The 16142-nt window shown below is 47.1% G+C and overlaps 1 long non-coding RNA gene across 1 annotated transcript; it reads left to right on the top strand.

Moving 5' to 3' along the window:
• The first annotated feature begins 11782 nt into the window (after positions 1–11782).
• Positions 11783–14774, top strand: LOC106017123 (uncharacterized). The gene is made up of 4 exons (XR_011811447.1): positions 11783–12208; positions 13735–13849; positions 13966–14002; positions 14697–14774. It is a non-coding gene; the product is annotated as an uncharacterized lncRNA (long non-coding RNA).
• Positions 14775–16142: the final 1368 nt, after the last annotated feature.

Genomic DNA, 16142 nt, shown 5'->3' on the forward strand with positions numbered 1-16142 from the left:
AGCTGAGCAGTGCAGTTACAGTGCTCAGCTGAGCCTCGTGTAGGACAAGGCTTGCTTTTGCTCCAGAAGTTGAGTAATGCCACAGGTTACACTGCGCACACCTCTCTTGAGTCACTTGCTTCAGTATCTCGTGCTCCAACTTCTGGCATTTCATCAAAATTGGTCTTTTGGGGACGTGGCTTAATTAAAAGCCTCCCCCAGCCTGGCTGCAGTTCGCCCCTGAAATTCTCTTCTAGCACCAGGGCTTCGGGTACCAGTAGCACCCTCCCTCCCCTCTCCTGAGGAACAGGTCCAGTTAAGAATTAAACCCAGCAAATTAGCACCAGTCTTACAAAGACAGCACGTTTCAAGGGGCCTTTTGCCAGCTGCACATCTCCCTGTACTCCACAGAGGGTTTGGTGCGTTCTTCAGTCTTGTTGCTGCCCTTACATCAGAAATAAACCCCCCACAAAAAGTGAGAGCATCAGATGCTGTTTTTTTCTTCATTCATCTTTAAGAAACAAAGTTACAGCGGAACCAGAAAAAATGGAAGTGCCTCCATTCAGAGAGGCTGCGAAGAGCAGATAGCTCTTGGTGCTTTGGGTGGCTCTCTATTTGGGATATCCAATCATTATATATGTGGATTATCCAATTATCCAATATATGTACTTATATTGCATTCCCTCCTGTGAAATCCAGCCTAGAGAACCAGGTTTGCCCCCCAAGCCGCTAGTGTTTCCAACAGTGGCTGGATTTTTTTTCCACCCTCCCCACAGCCCCGCTGCGGCTCCCCCCTGCCGAAATCACCCTGTGAAGCTGCTGAGCATTGAGGTAGCTGCACAGCAGATGTTGGCTCCTCGCTATAATTTTTGGCAGTTAATTAGCAGCTCCGTTACTCGCATCAAAAAATGGAAAGCTTTAATTAAACTCGCAAAGGGACTGTGAAGAACCAGCCAGCAAGTAGCCCCTCGGAGCTGGGGCGCGTGGGCTGCCAGCAGAGCGCCAGCACCGCAGCGCTCAGAAAACAGGTTTATTAGAGAAAAAAACAACAGGGGGAGCAGAGCTGATGCTGACCTCATCCAGGTGTCTGTAGCTGAGTGAGCTGTTTGCACTCAGAAGTGATTTTTTTTTAATTTTCTTTCATTTGGTACACCAACCTGGCTCCAAACAGGCTTTGTGTGTCTCTGCTCTGTGCTCCCTGTCAGTGAGGGTCTGCTCCTTGCTTCATTTTTTTACAAGGAATGTATCTCTCCATCCTCTCCAGTGAACTTTACTCCTTTCATTCCCTCTCAGGATATTGGCAGCGTTCAGGTTTCCTTTCTCATTTCATGCCTGACCCCTTTGTGACTGCTTGAAGCTCCTGCGGGACTCTGCAAAGCGGAGCCTGTGGTGACAATCATCTCCCTGCAGCCCGTGTTAAAAGCTCCCTTTTGGCAAAGCGAGCTCCATTTGCATGGTGAGGATCTAAAACGCCTTTCCTTTTTGGTACAGACAAGTTGGTTTGAGCTCAAAATGGAAATGCAGAGCACGAGGAGGAACATATTTGTAATTCTGCGAAGGCAGCCGGCTGAAGGCAGAAATGAAACCCATCAGTCCCGCGCCGTGATGGGCCCCGTTAAATTGCAGGCACCAGAGGGTGGTCGTGGGATAGATACAGGAGGCCCTTAGCAGAGGTTTTAGTCCTAGCTGTGTGCTGGTGCCGATGTCTGTTGTAGAAAGGTTTTGTTCTGAGACTGGAAAAGACGAGTTGCACTGGGAATCCAGACTAGCACGCTGCCTTGTAGATTGCATTTAAAGTATTTTATTGCTGCACTGCATGATATAATTAGCTAACGTATTTAACATATTCAGGCAACTCAGTTCTGATATTTTCAGCCTGTCTAAGACAGTTTTTCTTACCTTACAGCTCCAGGCAATCCTGTGGCCTTAAGCCCGATGAGCCATTTCAAGCCCAAGGCTGGGGCAAAGCCCCATATTTCGTGCACAGGCTGGCTCTGGGGGGCACAGGGCCTGGCTCTGGGCTCTTCTCACGTCAGAAGAAATGCTGTGCTGCTGAAATACCCCACATACACCATGAGGCAGGCAGGGGGAACATGTACACTGCATGGCAGATGCTCCTCGTGCACCTCCAGCATCCCGTCTCCCTCTCCAGCCAGGAGAAACCTGCCTGTGGCCCTGGGGGAAGCTGTGGGCTTTCCCTTGTGCTGCCCGGGTGGCTGCTTCAGCCTCCAAAATCCATTTAGATGCTGTGCATCTGCCCGAGCTGTGCTCGGGAGGGAGGTTGTTGCATTAAGCCGCAGATCGCAGAGATTGCAGTGATATTTTACACGGAGAGATGTGATGTCCCGAGGTGCCCCGGCTGGCAGAGACCGACAGCCACCACACGTATTTATCTCCTGCCTCAGTTATCTCCAGGCTGAGCCCTCACAGCCATGCACTGCCAACACACCTCAACATTTTAGAAGGCAGAGAGAAGCTGGGGAGCGGCAGGGAGCAACCCCAGAACCAGAATGAATTTTTTTTGCCTCTCCCCAAAGGTGGTAACCTATTTTGGATCAGTCGTTAAGAGGATTATAATTCTGCTGGCTGAAATAACCACAGACTGCATTCCCCCACCAAGTGCCGGCAGCTTTCTGCCCACACTTTGGTCTCTGGCTCTGGGGGGAACAGAAGCAGAGGCTGCCCTGTGGCTCTCATCACTGCTTAAAACTGTGATGCTCTACAGTTTTTTTTTTATATTCTGCATGAAAAATAGTAATTAAAAATAAATAAATAATAATAATAATAATAATGTCATTTAAAGAATAAGGGGGTGATGGCTTTATTTCAGTTATTTTTCTCTGTTTGAAGGATCTGGCAGGAAGCTGCAAGCCATGAGCAGAGGCTTGTCATGAGGTGGTGATGAGGAAGGTGAAAGCGAGATCGATGCAGGAGCTGCAAGGTTGCTCTGTCATGGGAAGACCTGAGATGTTTGGGACCTCTGAACACCAGGCTGCAGTTTGAGCAGCTCTGTGCAGTTAATGACCTGACCAGGAGCACCATGTCTGAATAAATGTGTGTAATTAAAGACATCTCCTACTTTTCTTCTGGTTTGGTTGACAGTCTCTTCTCACACAGTTCTCCAGCATATTTTGCATGAGCACATTAATTAATGCCTGCTGTAGCACGGAGAAATACAGGAGAACTTGTGGCAGCCTGTGCTGCAGAGCTTTCCCCGAGGTGGAAGTCCTGCTGCAGGCACTGCATGCACTGCACATCCAGCACCTTGGGCTGGGTGGGGAGGTGAGATTGGGCAAGTATTTATGGCACTCTTTGGTCCCTATCAGGATGCAATTTGTGGCTTTCCTCTGTCTCCCCGGTGTGCCTGCTTCCAGACACCAGGTGCAGCCCCTGGGCCATGGCCCTGCAGTGAGCTGGCTTGATGCTGAGACCAGACAGAAACCATGCAAGGATTTTGTGTCCAGATCCAGCCCTCAGCACAGACCAAGCTGCAAAGTTGTTCATCAGCAGCAGCTGCGCAAGGAAAATTGAAACTCTCCTTCTCCTGGCATTTATCCACGGCATCTATCTGCAGCCCCTGAGCACAGATATCAGCCCTGTAGCTAAATGCTCAGGAATCACTCCATGATATCACTGTGCTTGGCTCCTCTCTCACCGTGCTGTCCTTGGAGCCTCAGCCCAATAAGCCCCGCAGGAAAGCCCGGCCCCTGCAGCATCACACCAAAGGGTCAGGGACAGGGCCCACAACCAGCAGCCTCCTCTCAACAGCAGATTTCCCTGCAAAACAGAGGTGCTGTGTCTGTTATCTCGGGCTGGAATAGCCTTTCCCAGGCACTCCGGTTTTGTCCAAAATGGACTAGACTAATTGGAGGCAAGAATTGATGTTTTTATGGAGCCTTTCTCTAACAGTGTGAGCCTTCTTCTCATTTCCATCCTAAATTATTTATGGCCAGCTCATTCCCATTAGTTCTTCTTAGCTTAATTATTTTCTTTTCCTGCTGTTTTTCCTTATATACTTATAAACAACAGGAACATCTTTTCTCAGCCTTCTCTTTGAGCTAAATATACACAAAGACCTGATCCGGACCCTGATCACCCATCCCAGGTTCTCCCCCCTCCATGGGTGAAACACCATTACATGGTGGCAAAGAGAGAAGCCTAAATAAATAAACTGCTTTCTAAATGTGGGTTTATGTGTGTATATCCACGGCAAGCCATTAGTTAACCCACTTAATTATCTGCGTAACTGCTGCAAAGAAGAACCCTCTGCATTGCTGGCATAAGCCTGGCATTCAGAGGTAAAAGAGGTCTTCCAGGTTGTATTTCTGCTTCATCCTCACCGATTACATTAATTTACACTAAGCCGTAATGAAGAAAATTGAGTGACTTTTGTGAGAGCCTTTCACAGATGGCATTTCCATGTGAATAGTTTAGGGTTTTCCTTATTATCTCCATCACCAGCCCCCTCACTCAACCTTTGCTGTGTCCTGAGGTCTGCCTTCAGCGTGCTGCAAAATGCGGTGCCTGCACGTCTCTCCCTGAGACTCAGAGCAGAGTTTTGTTGGCATCAGCAGCACGGTGGTGCTTAGGAACCGTCTCATGAAATTTCATCCAGTTTTGGATTCTCCTGCTCTCTCCCCAGATTTATCACTTCAAATTTGGAGCTATAAATGGCTCATTTCAGGAAAGAAAATGCAACTGAAACCCTAGGAAAGCACGTTTGGCGTCTGTTCCATGATTCCATCCATCTCCAACATGCTGGGTCCGTGCAACATCACAGGATCACAGCATCATGGGATCATTTAGGTCGGAGAAGACCTCTGAGACCATCGAGTCCAAGTGTTAACCTAGCACAGCTGCTGCTTTCCTCTGAGGCACCAAGACAACGGCCTCATTTTCTGCAGCACCCAGCAGCACCCACCGAGTGCTTCTGAGAGCTGGTTTATTTTGTTCCGAAAATCTGATGGGATGCTGGAAAAACCTGGCTACGAATGGCTGTGAAAAATCACGCCAGGCTGCCTTATTTGCTTTCTGAAAGACCCGGTTGACTGGAAACTAACTGCAACCCTAGCAGAAGGATTAATTCAACTATTTTCTTAAGGAAAGATAATTACTATGAATCTCTCCAAGCTTACACAGAGTCAGCAGTAAGGCCTTCCCCCGCGCTGTCAGCTGTGACTGCGGATCTGGCTGCGATGCTGTAAAATCCATCATTCCCCTCCGGCGGGGCCAGCCAGCGGGAGGAGGCACCACCAGCCTGGCACCTGCAGGCACAAAGCTGCTGCCCAAACCTCCCCTTCGCTGCCTACGGGCGGCTGCAGCATCTGCCGTGGCTGCTGGCTGTGAATGTGTATGAGGGAGATGGGTTTTGTTTAAAAGATGCCAGTCCTGCCTTACTGGAGGTGCACGGTGCACACCAGAAGGATGCACAAAGGTGAGTTGTGGTGGGACCCCAGGATCAGCCCTGGGGGTGGTGGAAAGGAAAAGGGAAAGGGAAAGGGAAAGGGAAAGGGAAAGGGAAAGGGAAAGGGAAAGGGAAAGGGAAAGGGAAAGGGAAAGGAAAAGGAAAAGGAAAAGGAAAAGGAAAAGGAAAAGGAAAAGGAAAAGGAAAAGGAAAAGGAAAAGGAAAAGGAAAAGGAAAAGGAAAAGGAAAAGGAAAAGGAAAAGGAAGCCTCTCTGAGGGGCAGTTCAAAAGAGAGGGGAAGCAGCAGAGCTGGAGCTGAGCAGCACTGCGATGCCCATGGCCTGCTCCAGCATGGGTGGGATGGATTCTCAGCAGGGACTGACTTTCTTGAGTTGTGTTCACACTTTAAGAGATTTCTCACAAGAAGATGTCAGGTTAAAAAAAAAAAAAAGAAGGTGTTTTTATTGTTTTCTGCTGTCACCTTTTCCTTAAGGATCCCTCTTTCCTCACGTTAAGCTCTCCAGGCAGGGATTTATTTACCATTTTCAAAAGATTGGCATGAAGGTACCATGCCAGCAGAAATAAATACCCATAATGATATGAATATTCATCTTATGTTGGTATCTTCCTTTTGAAAAGAGATGAAAAAACAAAATGCAAATTGTTTCTGGGTTAACTTGAAGCTTCTTTGTAATTAGTTGGTTTCAAAGAGTTTTTGGAGGCAGAAGTGCTTTTTTTCTACCAAAAGACTAATTTTTCTACCCAAAGGATTTTTCATGAGACATGAACATGGCCACATAAACTTTATCAGCTCTTCACATGACAAAGATTTGCCAGACAAAAAAATCAGGTGAGGTGAAAGTCCCTCTTTTGCCCAAGGAGACCACATCTTTAATGGCTTTGAAGATCTTTATGGCTTTGAAGACAAACTCACAGGTTTATTCCTAATTTTCAGCTCATGGCTTCTTGCCCATTGAGGGACGTTAAACATCTGGAGCTGTTTGGCCTCTAAACTTCAATCAAAATCCAGAAGAAAGGGGATTGCAGCTTGTCTTTTGGGTACCTGAGAAATGTCACTCCTCCAACCATGGTACCTCCAAGTTGTTGTTCAAAGCCCTTGAAAATAAATTGAAAATTTATTGAAAATAAATTGAAAATAAGTTGAAGAGTTGGGGTCTACCTGGTCTCTGGGTCGTGTGCCTTCCTCTGTCACCTCTCCCATCCCACGTCCCTGTGGGTCCCCGTAGGCCTCCATGAGTCTGGCACCCAGTGCCACAGCAGATTCACTCTCCACATCTCCACTTAGAGTCTGCAAATGGAAATAAAAAGCCTCTGAAAGAAACTGTGAAAGTCATTTCTCATGATCCTTTCCGGGACATTTTAAAAAATGAAAAACCCTCTGCTCTGTCTAGTTAACCAAGGTCCTTTGGAGCCAGGAGACTACTGAATATTTAAAGAACAACATTATTTGCAGCAGTTCATAGCTAATGAAGTCTCGATTCATATTTCACAGTAGGTGAAGAAGAAAAGCAAAATCCATTCCCATCACAGCTGCAATATATTTTCCAGCCGCTTGTGGAACAGATTGTGCTCAGCACTGCAGCCTAAACCACCAGCACGGCTGGCACGGGCACAGGGGTGGTGAGCCTGGGCTTAAAGATGCTCTCCTTCCTCTGGCACTGTCTGGCATGTCCAGACTGTTGCATATGTTGTCTTTTTAGTGTGTTTTTGCAGCTCATTTCACTCCAGTGAGCATTGGGTGGTGGTGGAGGTGCTGGAGATATCTCTGGCATGTGGCTGGCAAGGAGGCTGCTCTGGGACCCTCTCTTCCTGGGATATCGCGGTGCAATAGGGAGGGAGAGGGCTGTAGGGGTGGTTGGGAATAGTGGGGCAGCCTGGCTGTGCCTTGCAGGGTGTTGGGACCCTGCTGGCTGCAGATCCACCACCACATTCCCCTGGGGGCCGCAGGTGAACTCCCTGATGTGCTGGGGGGCAGTGTGCTGCTGGCAGCGAGGGCGAGCATCTTTGCTCTGTGCTTTTTCATGGCACACCCCAGCTGGAAGGAGAGCTAAGGAGTGCAGACACACCAGTATGTCTTTCAAAGTGTAAAAAAAAAAACAGAGCTGGAGTTTGGCCACTTCGGGTCCCAGGTTTGTCATCCACCCCGTGCTCTAATTGCGTTAAAAGTGAGCATCTCAGGGGCTGCCAGAGACTCCATTTTCATATTGCTTTGGCTGGGTGCTCTCCTTTTTACTTCCAGTTCTGCTTTTGCTAAGTGCCTGCAAAACAAATTAGAGCAAATATTCCCTCATCAGGGCAACGCTTTTTAATTCACTGAGCCTATTTGTTTGTACATGTTAATGCAGCCACCTACGTTGTGCTGCTGGGGACCTTGAGGGAAGGCACAGAAGCACGGGGGTCATTAGGAAATTTAATTTGCTGGTTTATCAGCCGTCTTTCATTCGTCCTGGTCCCTTGGATTCAGGAACAGAGGAGAATGGCATGAACTTATGTTCAGCACAACATTTTAAATATCCCTGCAGTAAAAAAGAGCTGGTGTTTACCTCTTTCCCAGCTCAAAGTAAAAGTCAATGTACAATTCCTGTGCATTATCCTGGTGCGGTGCTTGAGGCTGGAGGACTCCTGGGATGCAGAAAGACTTTTAACAACCTCTTTGGGTCACCGGACTCCTCTCATCTCCTCCTCGTCCACAGGAAGCTGCTCCCAGGTCTGCTGGGCACTTAAAATCTTAGGAAAAAATGCTCATCTCTAACCAGTGAGACAAACTGCCCAGAAAAACAGATATGGGAGGAAATTTAAATGGTTCATGTAAACATTTTCCAAGGAAGGTTTTGATTTTGGTTAATCAGCCAAGAAATTACCTGTCAGCACAATTCCCCAGCTAGAGGTCCTGGAGATCCACCACTTGCTGCTGGGTTGTGCTAGTGCTCTCTGTCCCAGAGAGGCAGTATTTTGGAGCAGCTACTTCAGCAAGCGAGCTGGAGCATCCTGCCGGCTTACCTTTCTGTAGTGAAGTAAAATCCAAGTGCAGACTCTTTAATAGTTGGGTCCTGAAGCATTTAAGCTTCAGTATTTGGGCCTCAGGGTATTGTGAATAATATCTACAGGGTGACATCAATGCCCGTCCTTAGAAATAATAGCAAAGGAGGAATCTGAAAGTACAAGTGGATGTGCCTGCACATACCAACGCCTTCATTCTTAGAGTTAGTTAAGAAAAATACCCAGGGAAATGTAAATCAGATATGGATAAAGCACTCAGCTGAGAAAGTACATTGTGCACAGCTGGACCAACCTGCACCAGCTGGGCAAGTCACGCTTTCCATAATTGTGCATTCACCTTACTGTTTTTAATGAGTTTTCCCCCAACACTGCACAGGGATACTTGCAAGGTGTTCATCATATTGTTCTTTGCTGGAGACCTGGATCCTTTCCCTGCTTTTTTACCTGACGGTGAGCAGCCCAGAGCAGTCAGTTACAAGGGATGTGTAAAAGCTGAGCGAGCTGCTGCGCCTGCAAGAAACAGAGCAGTTGGCACAGCCGTGCCATGGTGGGTGCCCAGCAAGGACCTGGTTCCCCTCTGGCCCTTGGTCGAGTTGATCTGAGCACATTTAGGTCCACCAAGTCCTGTTATTTTATTACTGAGACACCAAATCCACCGGTTACCTGAGGACAATCAATTTAGTTGTAGTTGCTCTGGTCCAGTTCAGGGAGCTCTGTGACTGTTATTACAGGGGACATTTCACCACTGCCCAAACCTCTGTTTTTTGTGGTTTCACTTAGCATGGGTTGGGCTGATCTCTGAATGTTTCAAGCCCACCTTTTTTTGGCAGATCTGCTGGCAGAATATGAGAGCAATGGCTCCCAGATGGGCCCGAGAGCCTTGATCAGCATTTCACCTCCATCAGCGTGTGCTGGGACAACACTTTGCTGAAGCTGGGTACCAACACACATGAGGATGAGGTGTCCTGGGATTGAGCTGCTGCTGGGACTGAGCCTGCACCACCTGCCCAGGGGGCTGAGGGTTTGGGTCATGTCCTGCCTGAACCAGGGGGTCCTGGGCAGGGCACGGCTGCAGCTCTCTGGAGCAAGACCTGATCCCCTTCCAGTGCAGCAGGGACAGAGCTTGCTGCTCGCTTCACATGTCGGAAGCAAGCTCTGCCTTTATCACAGCCCGACATGAGGAGTGCATCAGATATGTTGTCAACCCCCCGGGGAAGTTTTGTGAAAAATGAGTGCAGCGCTGCTTAACCCCTGCCTCCAAGCCAGATAAACCCTCCTGCTATGAATTTCACATTAAAAGATAAACCACAGAGCTCTCCCAAATATCAGGGAAAGCCGTGGCTTAACTCAGTGCTCTGCCTTGTATGAATTGCCCGCTGCACCGCCTCAGGTGTGCTGCTCACCCATCCCATGTCAATCTGATGCTACCCCAGGGCCAGTGTTTGCTCAGGGAGGGCTCTCATTATGAGCTCTTCTGGAACAAACGCTGTTTTTTGTTGTTGTTGTTAGTTTGTCTGGTTTTTGCTTGGCTTCTGATTTCACGGGTTTTATTGATTTTTCGGTCACACGGAGAAGCAGGCTCCCTGCCCCAGGTGAGCACAGAAGCTGCAGCTTTACACCACAAATCCTGCAGCTTGCTTCCTCAACAGATAATTCCGCACCTGCAAAAACGTCGGCTGCTTTGTGCCTCTTTATTGTGTTTGTGGGGGGAAAAACAGAGCCCCCTAGAGCTTTCCAGTGTGGGTTTTCAGAGCAGCTGATGGTGTTACACCATCACTTCCACAGGATTTCTTTTAGCTTCTGTGCATCCCCTCAGTCCACAACGAGGCTCCACACTGCTCTACTTGAAGGCACCAATATTTCAGAAAAACATCGTTATTCCTCTCCCCACTCACAAGGGTGTCAGGTCCCGACCCAGTGCTTGCTGTGCTGCCCCATGAGTGGAGTTCAAGAAGCACAGGGGTGCAGCCAGGGCCAGCTTTGCCCAGGCAGATGGACCCGCAGGAGAGCAGCACTGATCTTCCCGTTGCATAGCGGGTTAATTTGGCTCCATCTTCTGCTGGCTTTGCAGATATGCGCCTGCTTTTTAAGAACTGCAAGCCTGGCAATAACTGGTGTTTGGAGAAATAATTGGACATATGTATGGTAGGAAAGGAATTTAGTGTGTTAAACACACAGATACCAACCCTGGCTTGGGAACACCCTGAGCAGAGGCTGCTGCCAGCCTGTGGGTACAGCCGATGTGCTTCCTGCTGTTCCTGACCCCTGCTGAGGGGTTCCTGGGGTCCAAGACCCTGGGTAGAGCCCAACACAGTTTTTTTTACCATGTGTTTTGCTTAAAGCCCTTGGAACAACATGGTTTCCTGAAACTGCCACCTGGGTTTAAAACTGAATTCATTTCTATCTCTCCTGCCAAGAAGAGCTGGGAAATACTACTCCTTAAGCTGTGGAGGAGTGAAAAATATTTCAGTGTTCAACGGTTTTTAAGCCAATATCATGAATTTTGGTGCCCTTCCGTGGCTCTTGAGCACTGTGGCTCTTGAGCACAGCTTGTGAAGAGCTTTCTTGTGGCGAGCCCGGCTCTGATGCAGAGGGCAGCGTGCTGTGCCTCTGGAGGGTCAGCGGTCCCTGCTGTGCTCCACAGCAGCATCCCCATTCCTGAGACCACCCAGAGAAAACAGGACTTGTTCCCTGCCTCTATCAGTGCCTCCAATCCCACACCTTGAGGTGTAGGAAATGGCGGGGCCTGCGGCGTGCTGGTGGCAGCTCCCTCCTGCTTTGGGCTGACCACTCCCTTTCTGCCAGCCCTTTCCAAGCACCCGCAGCTCTGCCCATCATTTCTGCCAGCCCCACGCCATGCCCAAAGCCAGGTGCCACAGGGGGCTCGTGCCCTCCCCAGGGTCCCAGCACCCCAGGCTGGGACGGGGAGCGGGTGACAGGGAAAGGCCTGGAAGCTCTGCAGCTCCCGGCCCACTGCGTCAGCAAAAACCATCGCTATCTTCGAGCTCGCTGCCTGCCAGCAGTGTAAATATTTTCTGAACGAGCTGGAAGGAGGAGGGCTGGTGAATACATTTTTGCAGGAAAATGTTACAGAGCTGGGAACAGGGACTTCTGAGCACCCCCTTATCTGTGCTGGCTGAGAGGGGCAGGCAGGGGCTGCAGGCTGGCAAAGAGAGCCTTGGCCTTCTGTATCAAAACGAAGGATTTCAGCCACCTGCTCCAAATCCCAACATTGGCACACCTTGTAGGTATTGTTCAGTGCTGCTTTTCCTCACCCTGTCCCAGCTGATGCTGTTGTTGGCTTTGGCACCAGGAGGGGCGGCTGGGAGCATCCCAAAAGTGTGTGGGGGCAATGGAGCTTCTCAGTGCCCCAGTGTGCCATGAGAAAAAAACAAAAACAAACAAAACAACAACATGATCCCATTTTAAATCGCCACCAAAACCCTAACATAACAGCAAGAGCACTGTAACAGCTGAGACTTCCATCACGCTTGGTGCTTGCTGTTGTGGGGAGGGGGTGTTTAAGCTGTCTTGCCAAGTTAAACTACTCAATAGAAAAAGATTTGTTAACAGAGTATTAAAGCATTTGTCTCCTAATTGCTTGTTTAGATGCAGCTTGGAGGGGCAGCAACTGCAAATCCTTCCCAGCTGGTGGCTCGTCAGTGGTTTGTGAGTTTAGGAGTCCCCAGAGCACAGGGATTCAGGGGCCAAGAGGCACTGGTGCAGATTTTAGGCTGGAGGGGACCTGGTGGCAGCATCCCACCTGCTGTCTGGGGGTGTCACCTGCCTTGGGGCTGTTTCGGGGTATGTTTCTGACACTTTTGCCCCCTTTATTACTCCTCTCACTCCTGCTTTGTGCTCTGCAGCTCTCAAGGAGCAGCTCTAGCAGGAGCTAGGACTCAGGTATCAGCTGCAGTGCCAGCACAAGCCTAAAAGTGGCTTTGTGAAAGCATCCTGCCTAAAATGTACATGTCCTGGGGGAAGTATGTGCTGGGAAGCTGTATAGATAGGGACAGAGGGAATGTAGAAGTGATCTCCAAAGGCAGCAGATGCTCAGCATCACCTCCCTGGTGGTCCCCAGTTCCCTCTACCAAAGAATGCAGGGCGCTGTGCCTGGGCACCCGCTGTAAAACCATCCCTTCTGGGGGGTGAGGGCTCCTCCAGCTCGTATTTGTGTGCTGCTGTGAGGGCAGAGCCCAGGGCTGCCAGAGGAAACCAAACATGGCAGCATGAGGAGGCTTTCGGCCCGTCTGATCTGCCCGATGAGATTTCTTCCTTTTGTTTTGGTCTTTAAAAAGAAACATTTTATCCGTGTTTTTGTCTATATTCGGTGTAATCAGATCACCCCCTCCACCGAGGCTCATTTCCTGCCGCTGGGTACATTGAAGCTATTATTATTTGTTTTTCCATGGGCCTCTCTGTTTCTAATTACTTTTCGCTGATGTTATGTGAATGTGTTGAGTCTGTGCCACCCTTAGTACCTGCCAAATGCTGGCTCTACTACACGCAGTAGTGCCCCGACACATTTCCAGACATTTCCTGCTATTAGTTACCTCCATTTCTGACCTTACTACTTGGGGATGTGTGATTAAAGATAATTTCTGATGGGCCAAAAGGGCAAGTGGGCAGAAAGCATGCAGGATGCAAGGACGTTTAGAAATAACTCTTACTAGTGATAGTTAAGTTTGGTGATCATTTCTTTCTCTCTTTTTTTTTTTTTCTTTTTTTTAATGGAACTCAATGAGAGTTTTGCTGCACTAGAGATAATACTGCAGAAAAAAAAATATATATATAACTCTATATGCTCATATATAAATAGCTTATGTGGAGCTGCTACTGCTGCTCTGTCAGCAGCTGCTTAGCTCTTTCTCTTAGAAATCTCCACTTCATTTTTTTTTATTTGCCAAACATTAACATTTTCCACGTGCAGGAGGTCTCTCCTAAAACAATTTTATTTGGAAGAGCCCAGCAGAAATGTTTTTTAAGAAATGAAAGGGGGAAACATTTATCTTGAAGGAACGGGGGTGAAAATTACACACATAACATATGTATAATTTCATCTAAATTAAAGCCATTTAAGACTTACAGTGCAATTGCACTCCCAAGCTGCAGGCCGAGGGCTTTTCAAGCTGCTCGGGATCCTCTCCCTTTCACCACAAAGAACAGAATTAGCAATTTAGCAGCAGGGTCCAGCTGGAGACAACACCTGGCAGCTCCCTGGCCACTGAGCTAGCACAGCAGAGCTGCCATGCTCGGCAACTTGGGTGCTGTCAGGGGACAGACACTAAAATGTGGTTTTTTTTTTAATTGTATTTTTTATTTTTTTAAAGCTAGACGTGATTCTAATCTGGATTATTTTAATGAGCTTCCTTATGTGAACAACAACAGGCTCTGCTTCCTGGCCTGCCACCTGCATCATACCTGGCCTCTTCAGCTGTGGAACAGGTGAAATTATGAAAAAAATCATCAATTTCCAGGTTTTTCTAAGGATGTCTTCTTGTCTGTGCAATTCAGACTTTTTCATTATTATTATTTTATTTTTTTCCCCATGAAACCCCAAGGAAGGAAAGGAATTCCTGGACTCCATCCTCACTGCAGGTAAGCTCGGTGACTAATACAACTCTCACAAGCACTTCAGCATTTTTTCTCAAAAGCAAGCCATGAAATAAATTGTCCTGCTCCAAATCCCAGGTGTTGTTTTCCTATCTTTTGTCTAATGATAATGTGTGCCTGTTGGGCAATGTAACTACACACTGCTTTGAAAGGACGGAAAGATAACAAGGCAGCATGATCCTATTAGCTTTGATTTTGTTTGTGGTTGTTACATTTAATCTGCACAGTTTTGTTGTGTCAGCCCACTTTAAAGGGTGTACTATCACATAAAAGCACAACTCTGAAAAAACAGGTGGAGATGTATTTTGAAACACAATTGTTAGTCACGGTATTTGTTGCTTAACTAAATCAGTGCAGCAAAGAAAACAAACTGTGGTTGTGTTTTATTTTTCTCAACTACTTGCAGCTTGACTATGAAAAACAATGCTGCTGCTTCAATGCAGTGTCAGCTTCCAATCCTGTAATCACTTCTAAAAAGCATTAGCAGCTTTTTCGGTTTCCAGTAAAGCAAGCACATGGCCACCTTCAGGTGCTTTAAAACCAACAGAGAGGATTCCGTGCCTAATGTGAAGTGGTTCACGGCTATTTGCAGGAAGCAAAAGAGCAGTACGTGTTTAAAGGGCGGTGATAAACAGTATTCTAGACTCCTCCAGTGTAAGTCTACGTTTATTTGACACAGAAGCCTTGAGAGAACAGTGCCTGGAAGCTGGCAGTCTGCAGGCTCAGCACCTGGAACAGCCATAGGTGCTGGCAAGGTAAGCTTTGTGCTCAAACAGCAGCAGCAGACAGCCCAGGTGACACGCTTGCTGCCTGCCTGTGGCATTTTCTCTGACCTTAAATGATCTTCTACAAAAAAAGAAATTCCAAAGCAGCACTCTGGTATGGCCCAGTTCCCTAGCTCAGGGGCAGGACTTCAGGTGTTTTCTTCAGGTGTTTCCACTGAAGTAAAGCTCAACATGCAGGACCAATGAAATAATTAGCACTGCAGCCAGTTACATATCCTGCTCCCTTACTTCTGCTGGTTCTAAAACAGAAAAATTAAGAGAAAAAAACAAAGTAGTGATTACCCCAGTAGCTGTGGTTCAGCTGCTGTATCCTCTTATCTCCCTTGGCCCTATTTCAGTAACAGCTGTTCAAGCAAATTGAAAAATGACAAACGAGACCCCAAGGCCTTTGACGACATTTATCTCCCCTTTCTGTACTTTTCATTTACATTTAGGTAGCACCAGAGGGTGTCATGTGGCTGTTAATGCATTGCTTTGTGCTTTGGCAACTCTCTAGGCTGTCTTAAAGGTTTGCCTGCAAAAACAATGCTGGAATAATCAAAAGTTCACGAGGAAATTAAATTCAGTAGGCAGGCTTCAGCTTAAACTAGCAAACTTGTTCAAGCAGAAAGTTCAGAATTACAGCCCATATGCATCCCTGTTCTACATTAAACAAATGCGGCATTATTAATTCCACAGTTAACTCTACTTAAAACCAGTTTCTGCCTCCAGATGTTTGAAAGCCCACTCTACTTGGCTGATCCAAAGGAACTGGCTGCCTCCTAACAGCCTTTGAGTAAATTTAACATTGCACTGGAACCCAATTAATCATTCTCATTACAAGCCTACTCCCAGCTTCATAGAAATGAATATGTATGCAATAATTATTGCAACTGCAGGCTCACAAGCACTTTTTTTGGTAGCGAAAAATAATCAAGTTTCTCTTTATATTACATGAACCTATGAACCAATTCCTAATGTCTGGAGTGACTTAGTTCCAATGTAGAACAAGACACTTACATTAGGATTAAACAAATAGTCCCCAAATTCAAATAGAAGAACTATAAAATACGTGATCATCAAAGTAGAAATACCTACATGGATTTAATGGGGTCATTTACTGACATTAAAGCATACTTCATTGCTTCTTTTAATATTTGTTTTAGGTAGGTGCTGGTTAATGAGATTTGTCTCTGTCCTTACATGTCAGTTACAAGATTTGTTAGCTAGATTTATTTGTTATACTCCCATTTTACTTGTGGTTAGTCATAGGAATACCACAGCCAATTAATGAGTTGGACAAATCACATGGAAATAAAGTCTTGTTCTGTTAAAACATTTAAGGTTTTTTAATACTTAAA

This window comes from Anas platyrhynchos, chromosome 9 (assembly GCF_047663525.1).
Source record: "Anas platyrhynchos isolate ZD024472 breed Pekin duck chromosome 9, IASCAAS_PekinDuck_T2T, whole genome shotgun sequence".
Taxonomy (NCBI): domain Eukaryota; kingdom Metazoa; phylum Chordata; class Aves; order Anseriformes; family Anatidae; genus Anas; species Anas platyrhynchos.